We start from the raw sequence: 23,768 nt of genomic DNA, 5'->3' as shown, positions 1-23,768 counted from the left end.
TTGGTTCCTTTGTTCGCCGTCCTTTGGCTGGCATCTACACAGAAGCCCTCCTTAGGCGCCCGAGTGTCTGGGTGGACAGGATGTGAGGGAGGGGTTTGATGCCCCCTGCACAGGGTCTCCTTGGAGACCCAAGTCGCACTCTAGTTTGATTGGCTAGGTGGCTGTCCTTCCAGGACAACCACCCTGCTGGGTGATTGACAGCCAGGCTGTGTGAATGGGGGATTTGGCGCATAAAAAGACAGTCTCTGGGACTGGAAGGCAGAGTCGCCACTGGATCGAGAGAACCAACGAGAAGCTGAAGGAATATGACAGCTGCAACTACTGGACATCTCGGTAAAGCCCTGCAACAGGTCCGAATCACCTGAAACTTCGACAGAGGAGATCTGAAAGGAATCTTCTTCCCTTGAGCCTGGTGGGAACAACCAGCTCATCAAAACACAGACACCGATCCTCATCCTGGTCGAATCTGCTGCGCATCGCTGCAGTGGGCCGGATAGCCAGTGGGAAGGGAACCAGTCTGGGTTTAAGGAGCTCACCTTTTATTTGACGTTTTGCTCCGCTGCTGGCTTCTTCCATGGCCAGTGCAGGACCCTCCAGGCATCGTCCTTCTTGTCACCATGACAGTCGCTTCAGGAACCGTGAGCCTGCAGGAACTGCCAGGAACCGCTGCCTCGGCTACAGCATTCTTCTTCTTTTAAGGTACTGTGCAAATTCAGTTGTTCGTTCCGTCCGACCGCGGTGAAAGTGTTTGAAATCTGTCGCCTCTCTGAAGGATTGTCCTTCTCTACTCCTTTGAATAACTTTTCTTCTGACCAACTTCCTTTTGAACTCTTGGCAAAGACTTAACCGTGAACTACTCTGAACTGTGTGATCCTCTGCAAAGACTCTGAACCATTAACATTGGCCCAGACGTGTGGACTTGAATCCTAGTTGTAGTAGCCTTTTCTAGATTGCCCTGCCTAATAACTTGTTGGTGCTGATTGATTTTGAATAACCTTGCCTTTTCTCCCTTTAAAATGACTGGAGTGCCATTTTGCTCACACTTCATTTTGAGCCTAACTTGTCCAGAATTGATTGGGGGTTATTGTAGTGTATTAAGATTGTGATGATTTTCTGCTGCTTTATAACAGTGAATTGTTTTATAAATGATTGTGTAAATAAATGTATATTCTTTTACTCAGAAACTGTTACGCTCACCTGGCTCCCACAGGGGCGTCGGTCGGACCCGGACTGCTGCGGCCTCCACCCACGTGATGCGTAGTGCAGAGATGACTGACTGGATCTGCCCTCCTAATCTTGTATGCTTGACCCGTAGAAATATTCTCCTACAAGTGGAGAGATGGATTTAGCCACTTGTGGATTCAAGTGATAGCACCCCCACTGTCAGCACCCCCACTGTCCTCCCCACTAATCACCTCGGTGCCCTCTCAGCAATCTCACCTTATATTCTTGAAGGATGAGCCCTCCATCCTGCGAAGCACGCAGGGGCGCGTTGATGACCAGTTACTTCACCGGCCTGAAGATATTGGAAGAGTTGTAGACGAATCCCGACTCCAAAAGGTCCTGGCGAAGAGCCGTAAGTATATAGTTCGTAAGAGTTCAAAATGTCTGGAAATCACTCCTGCCCAATTCCTCTTTTATCTTGCAACTTTGACCCAATAAGAAGATTGACTGCTGAAAGCGCTCCGGTAAAAGTCTGTGTTACCCAACACTGTCCGGTAAATAATGCCAAGGTTTAAACTTGCTGCTTTCTCCTTTTCTTACAGGTGCGGCATAAGAAGATGTGGCGTGCTGATGAATAATACCTCCGGCGATAAAATCAGGTAAGCATATGGCGGATAAAGAGATTGTCTCTGTCTGTTCTCTCTGCTCACCTTGTTGTTTCTTGTCCCCCTTAAGTGCCAGGATTCGGCAATGTAAAGATGGAGACAGCACCGGATCGAAGAAATGCTGCGTGGAACGGTGAGTATGGCGCGGCGCTGCTGCTGCGATGCGACGCGTTTAAAACAAAGTCTTTCCTCTGGTTTGAAGATGCGATGAATCCGGAATCAGGTAAGAAGTCAGGTAATACTCTTGTTCTAACCTTTGCTTCTTTCCTTCTTTCTAGGTGCTCCAGGTTCAAGGCGGTGTGGCAGAAGGCTGGATGCTGCTGCTGGCACGGTGAACGTTACGCTGCTTGGTGCAGAATAACGCGAAGCGTGCGCTGCTTTTCGGGCATGGTTTAAATAGCCTCCAAAGTAGTCCAAGGTAGGTATTCCTCCCCGACCACACCAGAGTAACAAACTAGTCCCTAAGGTAAAGTAGTCCCTTCCAGGCCTCACATGGGTTTGGATCTTCTTGCAGCATGGTCTGCATCAGGTAAGTGTGCACCTATGACCTGGTGCCATAGGCGCCAGGACTGAACCTAGACAGCCCCTAACAGGGGTTGCTGGGTTTTCTCAAGGCAACTGTCATGATCTCTGCTTCCAAAAGGTCAGGGTTTTCCCAACTCCCTTGGAAGCAGATCCATAACCCAGGTTCCGAGTGCCAACCAGTCCCAATTGGGACCTTTTGGACCCAGTCCTGGTGCCAGTGGCACCAGGCTCATAAATATGCCCAGTCCCAGCGCTGGAAGCGCCGGGCTCATAATGCTTGGGTGGACTTACCTGCAGCAGGCCATGCTGCTTACTTGCCTGCCAGTTGAGTCTCTGATCCTCTTCTGTTTGGAACTACTTTTCCTGTTGGGTGGGGCAGGAGCCACTCCCTAGATTCAGAACACTGGAACTCTTCTGGAAAGCAGGAACTCTTTTCTTACCTAGGCGTGGCTGTGGAAGGAGACACCTAAGCACTACAGGAGGCTATTTAAACCACACCCAATGGATGAATCTTGCTTTGCGTTATTCTGCATCCTCAGCAGCAGAACGCTCATCGTGTCTTCTGCATCTGATCCTGGGCCTAAGGAAAAAGGCTTACCATTCTGAATCCAGTCTTCAGCAACACCTATAAAGACAAGAAAGAACAGGTTAGCATTACGGTCTTCAGTGACAGCTCTTCACTTACCTGGTCCATCGGCTGTCACCAACGCCTCGCGCTGCATTCCGGCATCTGAAAGACAAAGGCTTACCTACTCTTTGTGCGCTCCAGAGGTCTTCACACTGCATTCCGGCATCTGAAAGACAAAAGCTTACCAACTCTTCGCACGCTCCGGAGGCCTTCGGCGCTGCATCCCGCATCTGAAAGACAAAACAAGGTGCGTTTAAAGACATTGGGGAACTTTAATACTCATGTGCCATTACTCCTTTCCACATCTAACCCAGTGGGTATTCCGGCACCCTGCAGCCGCCCCGAACTTGTGCCTGCAAAATAAAAAGACAGTTAGAGCGCATCGGGAAGCAGGCAACAAGCGCTTACTTACGTGCTTCCAGGCGCTTCTATTCATCACACGGGCTCCATCTTCAACTCACTTCAGCCCGCCATCCGCCATCGCCGGAACCCTGCAAAACAAGAGACATCATTACTAAAGACTTTAAAGACATTAGAATTACTCGAAACTTACCGTTCGTGCAGTAAACGACGGACAGCAGTCCTCTGAAGTCAAGAGGCCTGCTCCCCTTATCCAGTGAAGAAACTGGTTACAGCACCCTGCCTCGAGGCAGATGGAGAGCACGGCGTTCACTTACCTAAGGTGAGAGCGTTAACCTTTGGGGTTCTACAGGAGAAGAGAAGGGGAAGAAGAGAGAGACATTCAATAACCCAGTTCATTAATCCCACATTTTCTATCTGCAGACATTTTACCCTTCGAGCCAGACATACAGTGCACAGAGGTCCAGCCCAAAAAGCCAGCCGTGTGTTACACATCACCTTTGAAGATACGGTATACGCCCAGTCAAGACCGGCGCCTCTACGGGAATCAGGTGAGCATTACAGCAACATGATGCCTGCTCCCGGGGCTGATGGACGTGGTCTGGATGCCCGGGGGTATGCATCATGACAGAAACCTAAATCAGTGTTTGCTTGAAGATAGTAATTGCTGTCCTTTGTGTAACCTATTGTACTGCTCACTTTACTCTTGAGATAAGTCTGGCTGCTCAGCCATCGCCACCACTTTACTGTGTAGTACAGGCTTGTACCAAAGGTGAAATTGTACTTGTAGTCTTGTGTGTGGTGTTCCCAAAGGGTACTGCATATGATTCTGCCTAAAACTGGTGTACAGAGGTGAGGATCAAGTATAGTGATTACACTTAGAGTACTGATATTACCTTGGCTCAACTAACCACAAGGCTAACCACCACTAAAAGCCATTTTAATCATGTCTGATATGGAAAGCTACAATCAGGAGACCCTCCTTACTTACACTGTTGGTCATTTGAAAAATCTGTGTAGAGCTAGGAATCTCTGTTAAAGGCAAAAAGTCAGAATTAATCAAAAAGTTGTTGGAGAAACAAAGTCTGGGGAGTGGGTCTGAAATGCCTACCCCTCCAGCAAATGTAGAAAATGATGTGGAAGATAATGTGTCAAATATTATGGAGTTAGATGAGGCAGATGAGTCTCACAATGTAGGCCCTATTGCTCTTCTACTTGCCCAGCAACCTCAACCTTTGTCCACTGGGACCCCTATAGGTCCTACACTCAGTCCTGAATTCATTGCTCTAGAAAAGATGAGTCTTGCATTGGAATTCAAACGTATTAATGCTCAAACTGAACAAAAGCATCAAGAACCTAAGCTGAGAGAAATGGAGTTCAACCATGCACTAGAAATGAAAAAGTTGTCTTTTGAAAATGCTTCTCTCCCAGAGTCTTCTAGGTCTTCCAGCCCTAAAAGTCCCAGTATGCCTAAAGAAATTGTGGGTGTGTATATATATATATATATATATATATATATATATATATATATAAGCTTGATATTTTGGATTGGTTAGCAATGTTTGAATATAACTATGGGATTCAAGACATTACAGGGAATCAGTTGCTTCCTTGGCTCTCCTCTAGGCTACCCACTGTTGCATCTGATGTTGTGATGGATTTGGTGGAGATGGATAGGATGGATTATGGGTGTGTGAAGCTAGCTTTAATTGCTAGATTTGGGAAGACCCCTTCCCAGTACCTTAATAGGTTTAGGACCCTCAAAAAGCATGATGGTACCCCTTGGGCTACCTGGGTGTGTGAATGTTTGAAAAACGTAGATGGTCGAGTTAAGGGTTTCAGAGTTAACACTTATGAAAGTTTTAGAAATCTTGTTATGTTGGAGTCAATATATGATGCCTGCTCTCTTGAGCTCAGACAGCACTTAGCTGATTCTAAGGAAAGATCCAAGGAAGTTAGCTAAGGCTGCTGACTTGTGAGTTGCCAACAGGGCTACTCACAAGGATTCTGGGGCAACTCAGAAGAAGGATAAGGGAAAGCAGCCAAAGTAGGAGAGGCCAAAGAAGAACCCGTTTTAGAAATCATCCCCTTTGAAAGAGAATAGTCACTGGAGGATTCAGGTAAGCAAACCTTCTCATTCAGGAATGGGGGATCACTCCCAAAGCAAAGTGCATCCCAAAAGACACTAAGTTGGACAGGGTAAGTATGGAAACCGACCCAGATCAAGAGACTTTTCCACCCCAAAAATGCAAGCCAGACAGAATTGAAACAGAGGAGGTGTCCATCCCCCAAACAGGTTCTGAGAACTCTCTCCAGGTAAAGGGGTATTTTAATAGGTTGTACCCATCCATTTTTTATTATTTTCGAGGGGCCTGTGATATACAGGATACTTCTACTATGAGAAAATAGGAATCACAGGCTTCCTCCTGCCCCTGCCTTTCCATGACCCATTGTAGTCAAATCCGAGAGCATGTATCAAGGAGTTGGCAACTCTCTCAACTCCTACAGACCACAATGAACACCTTTGCGTTTATTACCGGAACCCATCTTTTATTCATTTGTAAATAAAGGATCCTGTATTTGCCTAAAACAACATTTCTTATAAAAATATACATGTAACATCATACAGAACAAATGTTCATTTCACAGGTTTCTTACATTCAATGTGAGTTAGTGTCTATTATGACTACAATATTCTGCTAGAATTCTAAATTCTCTTATGTCCATATTTTTTTTATTGAATTTAGCTGAGAAACTAAACTTTTATCAAATTTAACATCTCATTCACATTTTACAAAATTCAACAAAAAAAAAAGGAAGCATACAAAAATTAGCAATTTTTTTGTGAAAGAAAAATTCCAAATATATGAAACAGCAATTAAGCTCTTATCCAAAGGAAACATCAAAAGATAAAACTAATAAATCGATCATAGTCAGAATTAAAAGAAAGGGAAAAACAGGTCTAACAAAAGTTGATCAACACCTTCATATACACATAAGCATATTTACATAATAAAATATAATTTAAAATCCAACCATTAGACCTTATTCCCATATAAGTACATATTTACACAACACAATATTGAGTGATCTATGAGTCCTTCAAAAAGATGCAGAAACAGATTTTCTCACACAAAGAACACCACGTTAGGTGGTGATTATGAAAGCTTGGACCAAATGTCTTTATCCTATTGTGGTCTTCGCAGCCTATAAGCTTCTAAGCCATCAGTGATTCAGTATCCCCATTCAAATTTAGAGCATTCATGAAATTGTAAGTTGCAATACGGATACTAATAATTTTTGTGGATAGGATGTTTGGCCATCTATACTCTGGGGTCATCCAGCCAAAAAATGTTAGATGTTTCCAGAAGAATATGACTCTTAAATCCATTAGTGCTGGACATTCAATTTTTATATGTTTATATGTTTAGAGGTTTTAATGTCTCCTTAATATTTGAATCCGCACAAAATCTGCAAAAGTTCTCTTCACCGCTGTAGGGTTTGAAAGTCTTGTGTGTTTCTTTTGTCTAGGACCTCCCCAGCCTGCTCCCTCACTCAGACCACACACATTCATGCTGTGGACCGTGACATTTAGCCTGCACTCTGTAGCTATTCTCGCCATTTCAACACTGCTTTGCCGCCAAGGGCAGGGCCTACTTCAAAGTGGGAGACAATTTTTCATCGCCTCAAGCCCCTTCCTGACTTGCTACAGCCCTCCCAAGAAGACCTGCTTTTTGCATCACATGCACAATCATGTGTTTTTACACACAACTGTACTGTTGAGCACAAGGCTCCACTCTTCTTAGGGTTGAAATCGAAAGTTAGGGAACAACTCTGAAGATTTGCCTAATGCCATTTATGTGCTAACTCAACCCTCTCTTTACAAGTTTTGGCTGTGTTTTTCCACTGTATAGCATTAGGAAATGTAGTGTATATATATTGTATAGTTTAAGGTTTTGTGTGATAACTTCTCATTGCTAATGTTTCTTTCTATTTGGTCCGGCCAACAATAAATGTACAGATTTCATATACACTTGTCTAAGAGTAATTTGTGGTGTGTTGCTTTGTGTGCTCATTGTGGGCTTCCGATCACTCTCACCCCTCCAGATACTTAGTCTCGACTGCCTGTCAAGCTACCTAGATTGGTCTGGCTTGTCCAGAAGGTTCCCCTGTTTCAATAAACCTAAGGTGGCCTTCTAAACTTCTTCCCACAAGGTCATCAGAGTTTAGGAATTTGTCTTAACAAATTGATGTACAGTGGTGTGATAGGATCGGAGGTAACCAGTGTTGCGCACTGGTAAGGTACCCAGGTAACACTTTCATGAGAGACACAATGTTCTTAGGTTAACGTTAACCGTAAGTAACCTGCCTTTACTCTTAATATTGAAGCAATTACGGACATTAGAGTGCCTATAGATCTGAGACACTAAGAAAGATACGTACCGAAAGGGGCCTTTCCGCCACTGGTACTAAATATGAAATGATCCAAAGGATCACAGATTGGCGGGAAATGCAGATTCCGACTTTGCACTCCTATGACTTTGCAGAAGATTCTGGGGCTATCCCAAATACCAGTAATGTAAAACAAGTGCCACTGTAGAGAAAAGCAATGACGATGATTATGAAGATGTGTCCTCTGTTCCACTGACCAGCTCTGGGGCTGAGGCCATGGTGGAATTCAAGAAGCAAGAGCTGCTTTTTAAGCAGAAGTAGCTTGAATTTCACATGGCTAAGCTGGATTTGGAGAGGTTGGAGAAACAGAAGGACAGGGTCCACTAGTTGGAGCTTGCTAGATTGCAAGGTACCAATTGGTCCAATAGAGGGTCTGGTAATGGGTCTGGCCTCTCCTCTCATCCAAGATTTTGAAAGATCTGCTTAGTATGTATGACGACAAGAATTACATTATGGACTGGTTGACTGCATTTAAGTATGCCTGTGAGGTACAAGTAGTAGTGGATGCTGATAAGATTGCATGGTTGCTCAGCCGACTACCCCATTTTGGTGGCAGTGATATTATGGATATGTTGAAGGCTGACAGGAAAGACTTTGCAAAATTGAAGCAAACTCTGGTTTTAAAGTTTGGGAAGACTCCGGCCCAATAATTGAAACGTTTCAGAGAATACAAGAAGAAAGAAGGTAATACTTGGGTTTCTTATATTGGTGATTCTTTTAAAAACTTGACTGGTTGGGTGGACGGATACAAGGTCACTACCTTATAGGGTATGATGTATTTAGTGATGCTTGAATATATTTTTGCTTCTTGTTCCCCTGAACTTATGCAGCACTTGGCTGACTCTAAGGAGATAGATCCTAAGAAGGTAGCCATTGCAGCAGATTTATGGGTGCCACACAGAGTGTCCCATAAGGACAACCCTGCTTATGTTAAGCAGGAGGAGGGGAAAAAGCACAAAGATAAGGAGGGTGGGGGAATTGGACAAATCTTCCTCTCAGAAGGGGCACAAAGTTAAAAAGGGTAAGTCACCTAAGAACAGTCAGAGTAGAGGGAGTACCCCCGACCCCTACCCAGCATAGCTCAGGTTACAGTAAGCCTTCCTATGCACACAGACCCAGTGGATCTTATGTGGCTTGTGGAGCAAGTGACAATGTGAAGGGGGACCCCAGATGTAAGGTCAAAACCTTGGCGGTCCACACTGAGTCTGGCTTTCCCCTCCTGTGAGTTCCCTGGGGGTTCTGCCCTTCCTGTTTTGTACCCACCTGGAAGGGAGATGCAGAATCACTGGGGGAATTCATCAGCTTCCTAGCCTCTGCATGCTTCAGGTTAGTGCAAAAGTATTCTATGGATTTTATACGAGTGAAAGTGGGAGATTAATGGAAAACAGTCTTTCGCACGACCTTTGGGCATTATGAGTATAGGGTGATGCCCTTTGGTCTATCCAATACCCCGGCCATTTTCTAAAGGTTCACGGACCAAATTTTTTCAGACATTCTGCTACATTATATGATCGTCGATATCCTGGTGTTCCGTGCATCCAAGACGGATCATGTGCGACATGTGCAGGAAGTCCTTTGCAGGTTACAACGGGAACAGCTCTACTGTAAACTCGAAAAATGTGAGTTTCATCAACAGCAAGTCACATATCTTGGTTATGTTTTGTCAGCCCAGGGAATATCCATAGACCCAGCCAAGGTAACAGCAGTGGTGGACTGGACATCTCCCACCTCGGTGAAAGATATACAATGCTTTTTGGGGTTTGCACACGTCTATCGGAAATTTGTCCTGGGGTTTTCATCTATCATTCGACCGATTACTATTCTGCTAAAGAAGGGCGTCCTATACCTCTTGTCCCCAGAGGCCCAGACAGCCTTCAAAGTCTTGAAATCTCATTTTACTCGAGTGCCTATTTTGATCACACCTGATCAGGATAAAAGATTTATCATTGAATCGGATGTCTCATTGCACGTTAGTTGCAGTACTCCTGCAAGAAACTGAACAGGGAGAAGAATGTCCAGTGGCCTAGATCTCCAAGACATTGACTCTTGTTGTTAGGAGTCAAGTTTCCCCATCGAAGTACCTACGGATCATCATAATCTGAAAGCACTACAATATGCTCAGACCCGGACTACTCGGCAGGCACATTTCTTTTCCCCATTCAACATTGTATTCACCTTCATCCCTGGGAGGGTCAATCTATGTGCGGATGCTTTATCCCGGAAGGAACCATTAGGGTCCTTTCAGTTCTGTTCCGAACAACTCTTTCCCAAGGCCGTATTTGTACACGTAATTTCAAATCTGTTACAACGGATTGAAACCGATACCCGTACTCATGAAACCAAATGTCTACAACTGGTCCCCAAATACAATTTACAAAAGGACAAAGGATGAGTGCACCGCCCCACCGAAAGCCGCCAGAAAGAAATTCTCCGACTCTGCCTTGATACTCGGGCGGCAGGTCGTAGAGGTATACACAACACCACTGCGTTGATTCAAAGACACTTTTGGTGACCTTCGTTGTGTTCAGTTGTCCACGATTACGTATCATCCTGTATGATATGTCTCCAGTCAAAAACCCCAAGGAACTCCCCCTTGGTTCAACTAGTGGGAAAGTTAATTCCAGACTAATCATGGCATATTATATCTATCGATTTTATCGTGGATTTACCACCTTCACAGGGGTTTACTGATGTGATGGTGACCATTGATTATTTCACAAAGCTTGCACACTTTGTACCCTTACCAGGAGTTCCCACAGTGGCACGAATGGCTTGTGTCTTTAAAGACCACATCTTTTCACGGCATGGTCTACTCGATATGATAGTGTCTGATAGGGATTTACAGTACACTTCTCGGTACTGGCAGCAGGGGTGTACCATCTTCAATATTAAATGGACCTTGAGCTTGGGATTTCATCCCCAGACCAACTAATAGATGGAGTGGCTAAACTAAACCTTAGAAGGATATCTGCGTGGTTTCATTTCATCCCCCTACGGGGGGCTCAAATGGGGATGGGTAAATTGAATGAGGAATTACCGGGTCCTCTAAAGTTGGAATGGCCCAGTAATTCCTCATTCAAGGAACCCGGACCCGAGTTTGGAGGCAGCCATGCCTTATTAAGGGCATGGCTGCCTCCAAACTCGTAATATGGGGGGGGGGGGGGGGGGTGTTTGTTTGTTTGTTTGTTTGTTTGTTTGTTTGTTTGTTTGTTTGTTTGTTTGTTTGTGTGTGTGTGTGTGTGTGTGTGTGTGTGTGTGTGTGTGTGTGTGTGTGTGTGTGTGTGTGTGTGTGTGTGTGTGTGTTTCACAGACCGCACTGTCGCCAGCTAGTTGCTTAGCAACGGTTTGTATATACGGTCCCGTCTTTCTCGCAGTATCTCCTCAAACAATTCTGATCCCCTCATTAGCTCGTTTCTGCAGCAGGCTCACCCTCGGCACTTGAACAAATTTCTTAGACTCTAGTCTCCTGCTCCGATAACATGGAGGTAGGTTTCGTTCGGCACGGCTTCACCCACAGCCCTCTGCCATTACACTTCTGAACTCTGTCTCTCTAGTTCATTAGGACAGCATTCATTATCCAACTTCCTGGGACCCAAAGACTGAATACTACTGATATATTAATTACATGGTTTGTCACAAAGCCCGCTGCTGCTTCACACAGTAATCCTCAGATACATGGTAATTTTTTGGACATTCAGAATAACACAAGGTTGTTAGTTGCATCCACATAATAACTGGTGCCTTCTTCTTGCAGTTACTGTTTCAAACTCCGATGGGTACATGTCTGTATTCCAAACCCGGAGAACCAGACTGCATCTCGTTATCTGACCAGAAGACATCTCGCGGCAGGTTTTTTCTTTTCCCAGAGGTTCTCCCTGGGGGGTTCTGCTCTTCCCGTTTCATATCTACCTGGAAGGGAGATGCAGAATCACTGGGGGAATTCTTATCAGCTTCCTAGCCTTTGCAGGAATCAGGTTAGTGCAAGAGTATTCTATGGATTTAAGTCTGCTTTGAAACCCGAAATGTGACAGTTTCCCAGAGCACAAGGCATGCAATCCTTAAGGTTAATTAGTTGTAGTTGGTATCAGTGAGAAACAGACAGATCCTTAAGTGCAGGTTGCTATGGTGCCAAGCAATCTCATAACAAATGAATATACAGCGCCCAAATTGAATACCGTGAGCAAGCGCACACACATTAAAACATCGGAAAAGCAAACAAATGGATGAAATTGGGCTCTGAACAGTGGTCCTTTACCATGTGATAGAAACAATAGTCATTCATTCCAGGGCTAATTAGATCGCACACCAGCCATTTTCTTAGTACATCCAGACACAGAGGCAGCACACCAAGGCCACGAACAAGACAGGCTGTGAATGCCCCAGGCCTGGGAAGAAGTGGGGAGTATCTTCTTTAAACTGGGTCATAGCGGTTCGCCCATCTCTTTCCTCATCACGTATTTTGGCATTGCATAAAGGTGCCGAGGCAAATGAGCTAACAACTGTCCAACAATATTATGTTTCTCTTATCGACTAGTGTCGTATAAGGCTAACCAATAGTATGTTAGATTGAAATGTATCATTTGTAGAAGGTTGAACCTAGGAGAAAATATGAGTTGTAGAAGAACCAATCATAGCAAGGTTCACTATAGCTAACTAGATCTACTAACGATTCAAGAATGATAATGGAAGTTTGTTATGATTATACTAACTATGACGTCAATTATGACGATTTCCTCCTTTTAAAAGTTGTTGTTCCTAATGCCATTTGAGAGTGTCCCTGTTGTACGCTCTCCTAGCGGCCGTCTGTATTTGGAATATAGCTGGGTTTTCTCATGCACCTGGAGTTACTCCACTGATTGAGTTTGACTCTTTATTGGTATATTTCAGCTTATATTAATAGTGCTGATTCATATCCTCTCATAGAGCTAAAGCTGAAAAGAGCTTGGTCCAGTAGGTGGTTTACTTCAACATGTGTCAGGATCTGTTTATATGTATAAAAAAAAAAAAAGAGGGGTGAGGCGCGCACTCCAATTCCTGGCCAATATACTACCTGAAAAAAGAAAAAGAATAAATGGGTTAAATCCCAAAGTGTCCAATTCACTGGGTTAGATCCCAATTGTTGCATAAATATTCACAGGGCTAAATCCCTTATGCTGCATTGATACTGCTGTTCTCTTCCTTCAAATATTCACAGGGCTGGATCCCTTATGCTGCATTTGGGCTGCTGTTCCTCCTCCTAGCGCTTTCGTGTCCCAACACTCTTCAGGGAGGATGTGTTGCCTTTCACTTCAGGTGAATCCAATTAAATTGCTAATGAAGTCTCTAAGAATTATGGGAGCTGTAGTGAAATCATTAGTTCATTTCAGGTGACCAAGGAAAGACTCCCCTCCAGGAGCACACATTTTACCCTTAGCAGGGGTAGGGGGGGAAAACCATAACTATGATTCTCCACTGTAGGGAAAAATGTCCCCAGTGCTGCAGCCTCTGGAGTCCGGATCTCCACAAATTACATGTAAAAAAAAAAGAAAAAAAAAAATTCTTGCAAAAATATTCACAGGGTTAAATCCCTTATGCTGCATTGGTACTGCTGTTCTCCTCCTTCAAATATTCACAGGGCTGGATCCCTTACGTTGCATTTCAGGTAGTATATTGGCCAGGAATTGGAGTGCGCGCCTCACCTCTCTTACAGGATCCGTTTCTAGGCGTTTGGCTGGGTAAGGTATGTTTAATATAGGCTGGTAGTTGGTAGGGTTGTCTTTGTTTCCTAAAGATCTTTTAGAAGTGGCTCAATGAAGGCAGGTTTGAAGCTACTAGGTATGTTTCCTGTTTCCAGTGAGTGCTTCATGAGGTTGGAGAAGTGTTCTGCAGGTGTCCATTGGTGAACTGGTGGGCAGGGCTCTCATGGTGAACTGGCTTTGTATCTTTCCTTTAATAGATTAGTGAAATCTTCTGGCGAGATTGGAGTGAAGTAGTTCAGTCTTGTGGTATCTTATGGGGGTGGGTTGTTGGTGATATGTGCGTTTTGTCCTTTGACACATTTCAAGCTGTCTGGTCCCTTATCTCACTGATGATGCTGTGCATCTGTTACTGTGCATTGCATGCTTCTGAGATGTGTTCAGCATACTGCAGTTTCTTTGCTTTTAAGGTTTGGGCTTTATAAAGTCATATCTGCTTTTGTATGCAATATTGTCCTGTCGGAGGAGATTGCATTACTTTGAAAGTTTGTACCTGTTGCCTTCCATCCAGGATAGGGATATTAAAAAGGAAATCATTCATGTTTTGTGTAAATGTATGCATAAGGATTTACATATCTACCAGGTTGCTTTTATTATGTGACTTGGGTACATTCCCAGGGCCCTTTATGAAATGTGGTATTTATTTTAACTCTTGAAAATTAATCATTACCATGGTTTTGTGCAGAATAAAGTTGACAAGATGTGTGGTAATGTGTCTAAATTGCAGACTCGGTTTATATCTCAGCTTCACTGCTTAGCTCATTTTATTTGATCCTGGGAAAATAATTTATCTCACTGTCCCTTATCTGCCAAAATTGTCAGCCCCTAGAAGTCAGTCAGTTTGCAGTGTTAAGAAAAAAAAGGCATCACTCGTGGTATAGTAGATTATGGTTTCGCTCCAAATATGATACTAATAAATATTAATGATAATAGTGAGCATATAAACGTTGCACATTAGTTTTTTTGTCGCTTGGCTTACATTCGGGAACTTCTAGTTATTTAATTCCGCGTGATGCGCCCGATTACCAAAGAACGACGTTACTGCCTGTAACATAATACTCAGACTTCGCTTCCGGTGATGTTTATTCATATGCAAATCGTGGTGCGTGCCCGTCTTTTCTATCACAGGACTTTGTAAAACCTAGCACTTACCCGCCACAGTATACACAGTTTGAACGAAGACAGAATATTGTCAGAGTTGTAAAGCTGCTTGTGTCGTGCTTCTTCAAATAGAGCCCTACCAAAAAAATCTGGATTGAAAGTGGATTGCTACTGGATTTTCCCAAACAATTAAATCCTCTTTAACTCCAGAAACTCCCATGCTACTCAGTGGATTGCTGTTGGCTTCCTTTCAGCTTCATGCACCCTGAAATATGTTAATTAGCAATCCTCAGTGGAATGCAATCCCAAAACAATCCAAGCAATCCAATCCCCAAACAATCCACTAAAAATCCCAAAACAATCCAATCCCCAAACAATCCACTAAAAATCCAAAAGCAATCCAATCCCCAAACAATCCACTAAAAATCCCAAAACAATCCAATCCCCAAACAATCCACTAAAAATCCAAAAGCAATCCAATCCCCAAACAATCCAATCCACTAAAAATCGACTCCCCAAACAATCCTATAAAAATCCAAAAGCAATCCAATCCCTAAACAATCCCCAAACAATCCAAAATCAATCCAATCCCCAAACAATCCTATAAAAACCCAAAAGCAATCCAATCCTTAAACAATCCAGCAAAAATCCCAAAACAATGCAATCCCCAAACAATCCTATAAAAATCCAAAAGCAGTGCCATCCCTAAATAAATCCAAAAGCAACGGATTACATCTGGCTTCCTTTTGGCTTAATGCACCCTCGTAGAGCTCCAAAAGCAATGCAGTGCAATCCCCAAATAAACCTTTTGAAATCCAAAAGCAATTAATGTAGTCACCAAATAATACTTTACAAATCAAAAAAACAAAGCAATCCCAAAAATATCCCTTAACAATATAGGCATTGTTTCGGGTTTAGGAGCTGGAAAAATTTAGAAGTTTAACTAAAATAATGTTTACTATAATCCTGAAAAGAAACGCTTAAAAAAACTCATTTGGTGCACCTTGTTGAATTGGGTTTTAAAAGCCTCACTGTGGCTTAATTGCTGCCTATTTCAGAGAGTTCCATTTTGAATTGCTTTTAATACTATAGTGATGACTTATTAGGTCAGTCATTTAGGCAAAATGGCCATGAAAGTCAAGACCATGTAATGGCGTATTAACTATATTTAAAAAGAAGCGACACATTTTTTTGTTCCCACTATATTTATTAAAACGAGGCAGAGATACAATCGGACAGTGTGCATAGCACAAAAACACGACTGTAGCCATCCCAAACACGGGTGCTTTACAATTAAAAAAATGAGTGAGAGGACCCAGAACCAGTCCAGAAAGTCACACGAGTATCCATCCCAGCCCAGGGAGCAAGCGAGTCCGATGGGGTCCAGCCCAGGGATCAAGGTTGAGAGGGATCACAGAACCAGTCCAGGGAGTCACCAGTATCCAGGCCCAGCCCAGTGAGCAAGCAAGTCCGGTGAGGTCGAGCAAGGGTGAGAGGGGACCCAGAACCAGTCCAGGGAGTCACATGAGTATCCAGGCACAGCCCAGGGAAGAAGCGAGTCCAGTGGGGTCCAGCCCAGGGAACAAGGGTGAGAGGGGACCGAGAACCAGTCAAGGGAGTCACATGAGTATCCAGGCACAGCCCAGGGAAGAAGCGAGTCCGGTGGGGTCCAGCCCAGGGAACAAGGGTGAGAGGGGACCCAGAACCAGTCTAGGGAGTCACATGAGTATCCGGGCCCAGTCCAGGGAGCAAGCGAGTCCGGTGGGGTCCAGCCCAGAGAGCAAGGGTGAGAGGGGACCCAGAACCAGTCCAGGGAGTCACATGAGTATCCAGGCCCAACCCAGGGAGCAAGCGAGTCTGGTGGAGTCCAGCCCAGGGAGCAAGGTTGAGAGGGGACACAGAACCAGTCCAGGGAGTCTTACAACTACCCAGGCCCAGCCCAGAAAGCAAGTGAGTCAGGTGGGGTCAAGCCCAGGGAGCAAGGGAATGCCAAACTACACTGGTGTAGAAAAGAACAGGTCTGGCTCCTTCTTCATCATCCGGTAGTTTCCAATTGTATTTTGAAGGGCTTTTCTGTACTCGGATGCAGAGAGTACTGGAAAGCCCATTTCCCTGGCTTTAACATGGATAAATTCTGAAATGCAAAAAAAGATTGGTGTAAAAAGTTTGAAAAGAGCAAGCAAAGTACAACTAGTCTCCGATATAAACTTTATGAAAAATAGCAACTAGTAATGCAGGATATGTGAGCAAAGCGGTTCATGATATGATAGTTTATTAATATAGCGTCTATACACAATGTGTTTCAAAGCGCTGCAAGGCAAGGGAGGGAACAAGGGAAAATACAATGACATTCTTTCAAAGCGCTGCAAGGCAAGGGAGGGAACAAGGGAAAATACAATGACATTCTTACAGACCATGAACAGTAAGGATGTGAAATTAACTATCGCACTCGGCCTGATGACATTTCAGATAGTGCTAAGACATAGATAGGATATGGCATTTATAATGCGCTTATACACAAGTGTTTCAAGGCACGACGAGGCAAGGGAGGTGAAACGGAGGGAAGACAGACTACTAGGCCAGGAGACATTGAGATCGCGCAGGTGCAGAGGGAAGGGCAAAAGTGCATGGAGGGGGGAGTGGGAAGTGCGGAGCAGAGAAGTAACAGATAAATAGAAAATAAATAACAAAGGCAACAAACAGTGGTAGTGCAGCCAACAAGTGGCAAGTGCTGGGATAAGGCAGCAGACAGAGTGTGTCTGGTCAGTGCATAAAGATACAGGATGGGGTGGGGGCTGTATGGGTACAGATACAGACCCCAGTGCAAGGGGTGGCCCGGAGGCAGTGCGGGTGGGTGACAGGGTGAGCAGGTGCCAGGAGTGCTCTAGAGACCTCATCAGGTGTGACAGGGGAGAGGGAGGAGAAAGGGGGGCCCAATAGATGAATGTGCACACCAGCAAGATCAATCTCTAGTGTTCCATATGAGAAAACAGTCAGGAAATGGATTTCTATCTACACACATGACACATACGCGCCCAACTCACTTCCCACCTAAGTTACCTTTACTCTATAACACCTGATTATTATAATTATCATCAGATGTATATGTACATAATTTATTAAGATTGGACTGATAAAAGTCTGGCTTTGCCCCGAGCTCTAACCTGTGTTTGCAGATTATGCACAACTGTTTGAGAAAGTACCTAGCTCAATGAGCTATCTTACTAAATTATCAATTGCCCCATCTAATTCATCAAAATGATGCATCCCTTGCATGAACTTTCTACCAACAATGTTGTCCAGTGTTTTTTTTGACTGTTGTGTTGTAGACTTATTTAAGAAACTCTTGGACAACTTGGCATAGACAGCGAACATGTCTTGCAGAAATGCTCTCTTTTTTTTTTTTTTTTTAGGAACCATTGTGACAATGCACATACTGCATTAAAAACTAGGAATTGCATTTTGTCGTGTTTCCATGCTGAGAGTTTTCTTTAAAAGATGATGCTAATATAGTAATTATATTGACTTAAAAGCCCTAGGTATTGGAGATGGTTTGGATGTTATGCTTGTAACGCAACCCAACATCTGCCACTGCTGTGTCCAACAGCGTGATTCCACTGCAGTAGAAGAGTTGCCTTGGCCAGCATAAATAATAGTATCTCTATTCTTTTTTAGAGTAATAAATAACGCCCAAAAACAAGCACTGGTAGTGCCAATAGTTTGTGCTTTTGTGTAGGGTTGGAAAGGCAGTTGCCAGGCACTGCCTTAGTGGTATTAACTGGCCATCAATGGTATCAGCTGCAAAATGGATTGAGCATCTGGGCATATAACAGTAGTGCCTGGCAAATGCCCAATACTTATACACAAGCCAAAACTGTTGGCTTTGCCAATGCTTGTGTTCAACAGAACCACATATAGTGCTTATAGATTGAGTGGGTGGGGGCAGACATGCTTAAGACATTTTTATTACACCAGTGGCCCATTTACAGTGGCCCGTTTACAGCTTCAATTAAGGGGAACCAAGGGGTGTGTGTTTGGGCAGAGGTGGGTGGAAATGTCCCTTGGGATAATGCCCATCGCTCAGTCAATGCCACAAAATGCATTTCAATCCATTACTATGCCACAACACCAAATTCTGTTATAATAATGCTCGCCTTCCTGTGTCCCTTGTGATCAAAAACGTTCTAACAGGTGCACTAAAGTAACATGTTCAATTACTGTGTCGCCCCACATGTTCATAAACAATGGTGTTTGGCACTGGAAACTTGACCTGAAATACCCATACTCAATAGTGTGCCTCTTCAACCCACAACACGCACAGTACGCATCCATGCTTGCAGCATATGGCACACATTTCATGAGCACTATAACTCTGCCCCCACAACTACAGGACCATTGGCTCCGTTATTAACTAGTTGCTCTCCATGAACACATGTTCAAACATTTTCCCCCCATCAGGAGAAGTAATTTGAAGATTATATACCATGCCAACTATAGCATAAAACGCTTAAGTGTTGGAATCCTTCTGGGCCGTGACAATTAACACTGTCAATGCCGGTTCAGGCGGCGCTGATAGAAAAAAAACAGTGCGGACCGGCTCTAGCAGCAATGCCGGTCCGCAACAATAATTAGTAACCCGGCGAGAGACAATCTGAACGCAACAATCATTCGGATTGGCTCTCGCCAGGTCCCTACCCGGCCGGAAATCCCTCCGTCGGGATTCCACGGCCTTTGTCCCCGGCGGGGGGAGTGGCAACCCCTCAGCCAATGAGGAGGCTCGAAGCAGGGCCATCCCCGCTCCGAGCCTCCCCGTGGCTGAGAGGCTGCCTTCGCCCCCCTCCGTGGACTCGGGTAAGTCTTTTTTTTTTTAAATCCCTTCCCTCCCTCCCACCCGCCCTCCCAACTTACCCTCTTGGTCCTGCGTCCCGGGCAGGGGACGGGGGAAGCCTCCAGCCGTGTGGGGCCATCCCCGCTCTGAGCCTCCACACGGCTGGGGGCTTCCCTCGTCCCCTGCCGGGGACGCAGGAACGTTTCCCCCCCACCCCCTGTCCCACTCCCGCCCTCCCAACCCCACATACCTTCTTTTTGATCCTTTTTCGGGAGCGGACGCGCTGGGAACACTTGTGTTCCCAGCGCGTCTGCTCCCAATGGCCACCATGGAAAGGGAAAACGGACTCCGTTTTCTCTTTCCATAGCGGCGGCCATTTTCTTTTCTTTGTCCCGAAACGCTGCAGCTTTTAGTGCCCCGGTCACACAAATTTTGCAGGCCGGGGTACTAATAACAATAGAACCCTCGCATCGGGGGCATTACCGACTTTGGTAATGCCCCGGGGTCTTCGGTAAGGCCCTAGCTTCGCTCGAGTTCTATTGCTTAATTAACACTTTCAGTGCAGGTTCATTACAAGAGGAGAAAGAGGGCCGGCCCCTGGATGTACCAAACCTTTAATAAAAAGCTTTAAACTGCCTAAAAGAGTTGGGGTGATTTCTGTGCCATTTGTGACGACCCCCTACCCAAACTTTCTCATGCCTTCTAACATTGACCTTCCCCTCCTTATACTTCTCTACCCCATCCATCCTTTGTCACGCCTCGCTGTCCCACCCATTCTTCTCTATCCCTTTCCCCCCCATGGCTGCTTCACCATGCTTTACACCTCTCTACGCACCTACCTCACCCCTCTACACTATATCCCTCTCTACCCCACCCAATGTCACCTCATCCCACTTAACCACACACTCCACCACTCCCACCTTCTGTTTCACACTACCATGCCCACCCCACCTCACCCATGTCTACCAACACCAACCCACAGACCGAAGCTCAGCCTTATGCTCTCCACCTTAGTTCACCCTTGAAATCACTAGGCTCATCTTCAAAGTTCAAAATATGTCTCCTGGCACATAGTATTAGTAAAATACATGTTAGAAGAATTCTGTATACTGCCTTGGAGAGAAGTCGTTCTACTACGTCTATCACTCATTTAATGTGTCTGCAAACACTAAGCTGCGGACGTGTTTGGAATTACTAACTTAGAATCCAAGTATTTGCTGCATTCTTACCCCTACCTGTACAATGTAATAAACTGCTAATGTCAAAGGTATTGGCTTTGCCAATATTTGTTTTATCTGCACCATGCACACGTAACGTTGGTAGTTTCACCCTATGTGCCTTTCGCTAGCTCTCTGTGCAATAAGGATAACATGCATGCCTTTACAGCTTCTCTTTGTTTAAACCAACGTTGGTGTTGTGTGAGCCGGGTTTATTTGGATGCTTCTGCAGCACTCGTGCTTGTTGTATAAGCGGGACCTGGGGGATGTGTTGTGGGAGTCAGAGAGGCGCAAGTGCGCATCATCTAGGGAGAAGAGTATGCACGGAAGGAGTGAATTCTTATAGAATGGTGGAAACAGTTTCAGGGTAAAGTCTCCTGACAGGTTGGAGTCAGACTGCGTTTGGAATGGTGATCACAGGACAGCATTTCGGGGGTGATACAGAGAGAGGGAGATGATCGCGAAACCGGGGGAACACAGTTGAAGGGAGTTGAATAGCATGTAACCAGGGCTGCCGAACCTTCCTGGGAAATTGTACTGCCTTATCTTTCACCACTTTCATGCCCCAAAACATCCTCGTGCCCACATCCACCGGCCCCCAGCCTACTTCTGGCAATCAAATCACAATGTACCTACGGCGATCAGGTCAATAAAAGGTGGTCAAGGTATTACCGGATGACTTTGTGGGTTGTTTGTAATCCCCTGTTAAATATTTAAGTGTTTGCGTCCACCCAATAGAAGTTGACATAATTTCCCACTGCTCTTTGAAGCAGTTTCTTGTCAATGTAGAACCATTAGAAATATATATATATATATATATATATATATATATATATATATATATATATATATATATATATATATATATATATATATATATATATATATATATATATATATATATACACAGTACGTTGCGTTGTAACACAGCTAGCATTTTAGCAATAGGTTTGGCTACCTTTTTTCTGTCAGATTTGAGAATAGAAGTCTGCACAATGGTCTCTGTGGAGGGGTGCCATGAATTTTGAGACCCGTACTGTCTCCCATCTCCCAAGGGGTTCTGCATTGTTGGACACGTGCCCTGATATGTTGTGATAATGAGCCGAACTGTTTGGCACTGTCTGAATAGCAGAGCCCACAGGACCTGCTTATTGGACTCACTCATCGGGGGCAGGAGAAAGGGGGCGCCTCGGGACAGTAACAATAAGTGCGTCTTTTGCTCGAGATCTTTTTCCTAATGTAGTGGCTGAGTGGGATTGTTTAAACGCATAGCACGGTGTTGTGCACTCCTTCAAGAAAAGATGTGAAGGAAAGACACAAGGATTCCACAGAAAGCATGCAGAGCACCGGCGGCCGCAGCCAGGACGACTCGGGCGAAGCAGGGAACAGCTGGAGCCCGCGAGAGGGGGAGAGACGGGTGGGGAATGGGTCCGAACGGGGAAGGAGAAAGGGAGAGACGCCAAGGAGGGTATAAAACACAGGCGGCGGCTGCTGGAGCCAATCAGCCTGCTATCAGGCTATGCCGAAGTGGACTTCAGTACCCTGAACCCTCACATACATAAACGTGTGTTCACTTACCTTTTGTGTCGGATTTATCCCGTTTTTCGAGCCCACCAGCACGGTAGCGTCTAGTTCCCATCTGAGAAAAGGACCATGTTTTTCGAGCCCACCAGCACGGTAGCGTCTAGTTCCCATCTGAGAAAAGGACCATAGCAACGGCCCACCCCCTCGTTGTCACTGATGTCATTCGTGTGCTTTCCGGAGCAGAGAAGCGGTTCCGGAGCACGTTCAGTAAGCGGGTTGTGGCTGGGGCTGAGCAGGAATTTTGAACGCTCTGGCTGCCGCCGGTGCAAGTGCAACCGGACCCTGCCAACCTTTGGCTAGCAGCGTTTGGGGTTGGCATTTCAACACTGGGAACATTTCTAGGAGGCCCTGGAGCGTCCTGAGCGGCAAGGCTCTGGCTGCCAGGATGCAGGAACAGCAGCAACCCGTGTGCTTTTGGCTGGCTGTAAATTGGGATTTTCTTCCGGTTACCGTGAACGTTCCTGCAAGACACCCGATTTAGACGGGGGAGCAGGAAATTACATTTACTTTAAAAATCATGCTCAGCTATTCAACATGAAAGGAATGGAGGGCTAAGAAAAGGAATGGAGGGCTAAGAAAAGGAAAAGGGAGACTAACTTATCAACGGGGTTAAAAGAGTGATTTAATGTTTTATGACAGTGTGATTATTAGGATATGTGGTTTTAGAGGGGGTTGCCTGGGGCTATCTGCGTGTGATTCGGGATGGCACACAGGCATCTGTTGCAAGGGGGAAGGGGCATCTTGCTATTTGGAAGAAGGATCAGGCATTATGTTATTGGACTAGAGGGAGGGATTGGGCATCTTGCTGGGGTCTGAATGGTTGGATAGGGGCATGCTGGTGTAGGTCTGGTGGGATGAGCCACTTTTGCGTGGCTCTGGAGAAAGGGGGCACATTGGTGTGGGTCTGGAGGGATGGATAGGACATAGTGGTGTGGGTCTGGGTGAGGGATGAGGACATGGGTGTGTTTCTGGAGGGAGAGATGGGGCACAGTGGGTCTGGAGGGTGGCATGGGTCATCTAGGTGTGGGTTGGAAAGTGGAACGGGGCATCCTGGTGTGGCTCTGGAGGGAGGTGGTGGGGCACATTGGTGTGGATCTGGGTGGAGGGATGGTGCACATGGGTGTGTTTCTGGAGGGAGAGATGGGGCACAGTGGGTCTGGTGGGTAGCAGGGGTCATCTAGGGGTGGGTTAGGAAGTTGGACGGGGCATCTTGGTGTGGCTCTGGAGGGAGGTGGTGGGGGCACATTGGTGTGGATCTGGGTGGAGGGATGGTCACATGGGTGTGTTTCTGAAGGGAGAGATGGGGCACAGTGTGTCTGGAGGGTGGCATGGGTCATCTAGGTATGGGTTGGGAAGTGGGACGGGGCATTTTGGTGTGTCTCTGGAGGGAGGTGGTGGGGGCACATTGGTGTGGCACATTGGTGTGGATCTTGGCGGAGGGATGTTGCACATGGGTGTGTTTCCGGAGGGAGAGATGGGGCACAGTGGGTCTGGTGGGTAGCATGGGTC

At 45.4% G+C, this 23,768-nt stretch overlaps 1 long non-coding RNA gene across 1 annotated transcript; it reads right to left on the bottom strand.

Annotated features, from left to right (window-relative positions):
* Positions 1 to 15,816: 15,816 nt before the first annotated feature.
* LOC138566793 (uncharacterized) lies at positions 15,817 to 22,381 on the bottom strand. Its single transcript, XR_011302015.1, has 2 exons — positions 22,254 to 22,381; positions 15,817 to 16,764 (listed from the first exon to the last, which is right to left on the bottom strand). It is a non-coding gene; the product is annotated as an uncharacterized lncRNA (long non-coding RNA).
* Between the last annotated feature and the right edge of the window lie 1,387 nt (positions 22,382 to 23,768).

Source organism: Ambystoma mexicanum, chromosome 2p (assembly GCF_040938575.1).
Source record: "Ambystoma mexicanum isolate Mex_15411 chromosome 2p, UKY_AmexF1_1, whole genome shotgun sequence".
In the NCBI taxonomy this organism is placed as follows: Eukaryota; Metazoa; Chordata; class Amphibia; order Caudata; family Ambystomatidae; genus Ambystoma; species Ambystoma mexicanum.
The sequence above is the reverse complement of the archived record's forward strand: the minus strand, read 5'-3'. Positions and strand labels throughout refer to the sequence as shown.